The 6710-nt window shown below is 40.1% G+C and overlaps 1 long non-coding RNA gene across 1 annotated transcript; it reads left to right on the forward strand.

The window, feature by feature from the left end:
- The first annotated feature begins 385 nt into the window (after nt 1–385).
- Nucleotides 386–1395, forward strand: LOC102980290 (uncharacterized). The gene is made up of 3 exons (XR_448424.3): nt 386–707; nt 849–980; nt 1273–1395. It is a non-coding gene; the product is annotated as an uncharacterized lncRNA (long non-coding RNA).
- The last annotated feature ends 5315 nt before the right edge of the window (nt 1396–6710 follow it).

A 6710-nucleotide genomic window follows, 5' to 3' on the forward strand; every position in this document is an offset into this window, starting at 1 on the left:
GTTGTATGTATTGGTATTACATATACCTCTAATATATAATATAATATTGCTTAGTATTATCTATGTTAATGTATGTCATATTAACATATATTGTGATTAATTATATTTAATTGTTAATTATTATCATTATCTTATTACTGATCATATTAATTATAGGTATGTCCCTATTTAAGAAACCCTGATAAAGACTGATGAAAGAGAGGAAGTTGGGCTTGAGATGATTCTTTAAACCTGATCTTTTTCCTTTACTTACAGACCCTGAATGCTTATAAAAGTGGCTGGGAGGACAGAAAGGGCAACACAGCTGAAATAGTGACTCCAATAGTTACAGATCAAACACGCACTAAGATAAATCATCTCTGAAATAAAAAAAAAATCAATTTAAACATATAATTTAATTTAGGAAAAAGATTTACACACATTTGTATCGACTCTCTATTTTGTGAGGCCGGGTGATATGGGGGAAAGGACACAGGGTTAAGCATTCAGAAATCTTAACTGCAGCCCTGGCTTTCCTGCTGCCGGACATTCAAAGCCTTCAAGCTCTGCTCTCTTCCCAGGACGGCTTTGGGCACCACATGCTGGTGGGGATGTGCCCTGATGCTGTCTGCGTAGCGTTGTTTCACGCTCACCTGGGAAACGAGCACACGCCAGCACAGTGCGGCGGCTGTTACGGGTCCACTGCTAAGGAATTCCAGGAAGCACAGGTGAAAATGCCTCCTTTTTGTTTAACCCCGACAAGTCTCTTTTTTTCTAACAAAAGTATTGCCTATTGTTAACCCTATATAAAAGTTATTTTTGATTAGGAATTAATTTATATTTTAAATTGCCGTGTCAAATCTATATAGATTCCTCAGCACCAACCTGAGGTCAGAGTCCTAAGGGTCCGTTTATAACTATAAATCCACACGACCCCGGCTTGGAGGCTGCGGCTTTGACAGCATCAGAAACCTCCCAAGAGGCATCTTTGGTGCTAAATGGTATCTGCTTTGATTATTATATGGAATAATATACGTTACTCAAAATTTATCTGGAAACAATTACAGGATTAAAAATCGTGGGTGGAACCAACATCCTTATCTACATAGGGCAAATGAAATTATTTAAGTACTTTCAGGCCCAAAGCCACTTCACATAGAAAGGACAAGGCAAAAGTGATATCATAACTCGAATATTCAAGAAAAGAAAATGACCCTCATATCCCCTTGTCAACTTGTAGACTGATTAGGTGGAGGTTTTGTAATTTTGTGAAAATATGTTTTCCTTCCGCAGGAACTAGAAAGAGAAATTAGGTATAAAATTGCTGACGTTCAGTGAACGCTTCCAGGTTCCAGGCACCGCGCTGACCACTGGACACCCACTATGACATTCACTCAGCATTCGGCCTCGTGAACCCCCGGAAGGCAGCCTTGGTCTCTTTGACCTCTGAGCGTCGCCCTCCTGACCCCAGGGGCAACTGGACCTTAGCCGGTCACGCCTCACGTGAGAACTTCAGATTCTGTGGTCGAAATCTGCCAAGTGAGGCTTCAGTCTCCCATTTAAATGAGTCTCGTTTCTAATAAAAACAATCATAATTCCATTTTACATGCTGGGCTTTGCACCCACAGTGGATAGAATCTAGCAGAACCATTTCTAGCCTCACAGAACCATTTATTAGCGACTGAATTACGTCCCACAGGGCCGAGGGCCTCTTCTTTCCACTGTACAAAGTGTTTTAATGATTACTCCAAGATTGCCACAGGAAAAGAGAACAAATGAAGTGCTGATGCTAATTGGATAAAGAATGTGTATGAGAATTTTGAAAGGACAGCTTGGCAACCTCACTCCCCAAATGTTGATTGAGCATCTCTGTGACAATAACCCGCCCCTGTAAGACAACAGAAAAGAACACTGTCAGGTACAGAAAGTGGGTTTCTCTCCAAAATAGACTGTACAAACCATGCGGCAGCTTGGCCTAAAAAGTATGTTCATCTGTTAAGAACCCAGTTGTCACATAATATAAAAATCTTTTAAAGTTTTATATCATTTTATTGGTAATAGATTATTGCCTCCTAAATCCATGTGCATACATGATAAACTTTAAACATGTAAGTAAAACCTGTCCTCGTTTTAATTCTATTTCCTGTACATACAGTATTCAATTATTATTATACTTTGAAGGAGAGAAGCCATTCCCACTGTATATTTGTTGAAAATTCAGGTTACTTTAAAACTTACAAAATATGAACCCATTAGAGTCAAATTGGGTTGGCCAAAAAGTTCATTTGGTTAAGTAAAAATAGAAGGCACGCTTTTCATTTTCACCAAGAACTTTATTGAACGATGTATTCCTTGGCCAAACGAACTTTTTGGCCTACTCAACGCACCTTCCTCCAATGGGCCCATGTAGCAGATGGGCGGATGAAGTTTGGACTAACCAAGCTAGGCTGGGGCCAGCTGACACAGGATCGGCAGGGGCCAGCAGAGTGTGGACCTGGTTGCGATGGCCAGCAGAGCGTCACTGGATGTTTTCCAGTTGGGATGGGGTGTGACCAGATTTATGCCGTGAACTTAACTTTAAAGACCTGGCAACTGTGTGGACAGCTGGATTAAATGGAGAGGAGTGAAAACAAGAAGACACCACAGGCCGTTCCCCAGCGGGGACTGAAGCCGCTGACTGGGCCCTGGCCATGAGGCTGGAGGAAGGACCAAGGTCCAGGGTGATTTCCTTGCCAGCGTTAAGCGGGTTGGTGATGAGGGGGCCGGGGTCAGGGGAAAGCCTAGGGTGAGTTTCGAGGCATCTGACTCGGGCGGCTGGCATCTGCCAGGGGGCTGGAGCGAGGCTGGGCTGAAGAGGGCACAGCCTACTGCCCGTTGGCAGCCTGGAATACCCCTGCCGTGACCACCAGCATCCTCGCCTCTGAGCTTCACTTCCTTCCACCTAAACCTAAAACGATCTCGAACAGGGAAGGGAAGTCCTGTTATCATGCTTTCAGATCAGTTTTCCATTAAGAACAAAAGGCAAACTAATCCATAACTTCTGAACAAGTTGAATATGCAGATATTTGAAATGGTGGTTATTAGAACTCATAACTCGGCCTCTGCAACCCACCATGGTCTTTATTAAGGAAGTTTCTCAGTTCCTCAGCCGGTATATACGTAATGTGAGGTAGGGGGTGATGATATTCTTTTCAAGCTCGGAGAACATTCCCCTTCATCTGAAGGGTATAAACACTGAATACGTATATTTTAAAGAAAAGGATGAGTTATGCTGTATTACTTTTCAATAATTTTATATGAATTCAATAAAGAGATTATGAATATCATAAATCTCAGTTTATTAAAATAATGATATCTCCTGGGTAAAGGGACAGGTTATTCAATCAAATAAGGAAAATACGAATGTTGGATATATTGTATAAGATCTTTTTCATGAGTTTCCATTTGTGTTGGTGTCGATGGGCCTAATGTTTTGATCTTCCATCTGAAACACTAAGACACGTAGGGAGTCAAATGAACTTACCTATGAAACACAAATAGACTCACAGACATAGAGAACAGACTTGTTGCCAAGGAGACGGGGGTGTCAGAGGGGTGGAGTGGGAGTTTGGGATGAGCAGGTAGAAACTATTATCTACAGGTTGGATCAACAACAAGTTCCTACTGCAGAGCCCAGGGAGTTATATTCAATGTCCTGTGGTAAACCATCATGGAAAAGAATATGAAAAATATTGTGTATATATATATATATATATATATATATAACTGAATCATTTTTCTGTACAACATTGTAAATCAACTATACCTCAACAAAATAAATTAAAAAGAAAGACACATAGGGAGAAAAGCAATCAAGCAAGCCTCAGGCAGCTCATAGACATGCCTGGTCAGGAGATAAGTTAACACGGAAATAGGAACCTTTCTCATAGGCCGAATTCTGTATCTATGGGTCCAGAACTAATATGTTTATGCTTCCCAGGCCTTGAATTTCCTCTCACACACAATTTCATACTTTCAGGAATCCGTTTTTAGGAAGGCCCTGCATTGTAGTATATCTCTGTTTCCGACGGGCCGTCTCCACGCAGGTACTGGGGTTCCTGGGGCTTAAGGCTCTGACATAGGAATTTGTGGAGGGCGTGCTATTCAACCCATAAAACTTCTATTAAACATTTCTCACCTCAGAGCTGGTTCAAGATGGCTTTTCAGTCTTTCAAATGTCCTTATATACTTAACAAAATAGATAACCTCCTTGATTTTGTTACTTTTTAAAAAGTTTATTTTATTGTACTAAGAACAATGCATATGATTTTTAATTGTAAGGAACGGTACTGTTAATTACAGGCACATTGTTGCACACCAGATCTCGAGAACTTGCTCATCTGGCTCAGATGAAACTTTATACCCGTTGAACCACTGCCCCATTCTTTCTCCCCTGGCACCCATCGTTTACTCTCAGCTCCTATGAGTCTGACAATTCTAGTGACCTCACATGCAGTATTTCTCCTTCTGAGATGGCTTATTCCATTGAGCTTAATGTCCTCAAGGTGCGTCCACGTTGTCACATGTTGTAGGATTCCCTTCTTTTTTAAAGCTGAATAATATTCCATTGTTTGTATGTACAACATTTTCTTTTTTTTTTAACATCTTTATTGGAGTAGAATTGCTTTATAATGTTGTGTTAGTTTCTGCTGTATAACAAAGTGAATCAGCTATATGTATACCTATATCCCCATATCCCCTCCCTCTTGTGTCTCCCTCCCACCCTCCTTATCCCATCCCTCTAGGTGGTCACAAAGCACTGAGCTGATCGCCCTGTGCTATGCAGCTGCTTACCACTAGTTACCTATTTTACATTTGGTAGTATATGTAAGTCCATGCCACTCTCTCTCTTCGTCCCAGCTTACCCTTCCCCCTCCCCGTGTCCTCAAGTCCATTCTCTACGTCTGCACCTTTATTCCTGTCCTGCCCCTAGGTTCTTCATGTGTTTTTATTTGTTACAGTTTTTTTCCTGTAATTGATATCTAGTCTCATAGCGTTGTGGTCAGAAGAGATACCTGGTATGATTTCAATTTTCTTAAATTTACCAAGGCTTGATATGTGACCCAAAATATGATCTATCCTGGATAATGTTCCATGAGCACTTGAGAAGAACTGTATTCTGTTGTTTTTGGACGGAATGTCCTATAAATACCAATTAAGTCCAACTAGTCTAATATGTCATTTAAAGCTTGTGTTTCCTTATTCATTTTCATTTTGGTTGATCTGTCCATTGGTGAAAGCGGGGTGTCAAAGTCCCCTACTATTATTGTATTACTGTTGATTTCCCCTTTTATGGCTGTTAGCATTTGCCTTATGTATTGAGGTGCTCCTATATTGGGTGCATAAATATTTACAATTGTTATATCTTCTTCTTGGATTGATCCCTTGATCATTATGTAGTGTCCTTCTTTGTCTCTTGTAATAGTCTTTATTTTAAAGTCCATTTTTTCTGATATGAGCATTGCTACTCCAGCTTTCTTTTGATTTCCTCTTGCATGGAATACCTTTTTCCATCCCCTCACTTTCAGTCTGTATGTGTCCCTAGGTCTGAAGTGGGTCTCTTGTAGACAGCATATATACAGGTCTTGTTTTTGTATCCATTCAGCCAGTCTGTTTTTTGGTTGGAGCATTTAATCCATTTACATTTAAGGTAATTAGCGAGATGTATGTTCCTATTACCATTTTCTTAATTGTTTTGCGTTTGTTTTTGTAGGTCTTTTCCTTCTCTTATGTTTCCTGCCTAGAGAAGTTCCTGTAGCATTTGTTGTAAAGCTGGTTTGGTGGTGCTGAATTCTCTTAGCTTTTGCTTGTCTGTAAAGATTTTAATTTCTCCGTCGAATCTGAATGAGATCCTTGCTGGGTAGAATAATCTTGGTTGTAGGTTGTTCCCTTTCATCACTTTAAATATGTCCTGCCACTCCCTCCTGGCTTGCAGAGTTTCTGCTAAACAATCAGCTGTTAACCTTACAGAGATTCCCTTGCATGCTATTTGTTGCTTTTCTCTTGCTGCTTTTAATATTCTTTCCTTGTATTTAAGTTTTGATACTTTGATTAATATGTGTCTTGGCACATTTCTCCTTGGATTTATCCTGCATGGGACTCTCTGCGTTTCCTGGAGTTGATTGACTCTTTACTTTCCATGTTAGGGAAGTTTTCAACTATAATCTCTTCAAATATTTTCTCAGACCCTTTCTTTTTCTCTTCTTCTTCTGGGACCCCTATAATTCGAATGTTGGTGCGTTTAATGTTGTCCCAGAGGTCTCTGAGACTGTCCTCAGTTCTTTTCATTCTTTTTTCTTTATTCTGCTCTGCAGTAGCTATTTCCACTATTTTATCTTCCAGGTCACTTAACCGTCCTTCTGCCTCAGTTATTCTGCTACTGAGCCCATCTAGAGTATTTTTCATTTCATTTATTGTGTTGCTCATCGTTGCTTGCTTCCTCTTTATTTCTTCTAGGTCCTTGTTAACTGTTTCTTGCAATTTGTCTATTCTATTTCCAAGATTTTGAATCATCTTTACTATCATTATTCTGAATTCTTTTTCAGGTAGACTGCCTATTTCCTCTTCATTTGTTAGGTCTGGTGTGATTTTATCTTGCTCCTTCATCTGCTGTGTGTTTTTCTGTCTTCTCATTTTGCTTATCTTACTGTGTTTGGGGTCTCCTTTTTACAGGCTGCAGGTTCGTAGTTCCC

This window comes from Physeter macrocephalus, chromosome 12 (assembly GCF_002837175.3).
Source record: "Physeter macrocephalus isolate SW-GA chromosome 12, ASM283717v5, whole genome shotgun sequence".
Lineage (NCBI taxonomy): Eukaryota > Metazoa > Chordata > Mammalia > Artiodactyla > Physeteridae > Physeter > Physeter macrocephalus.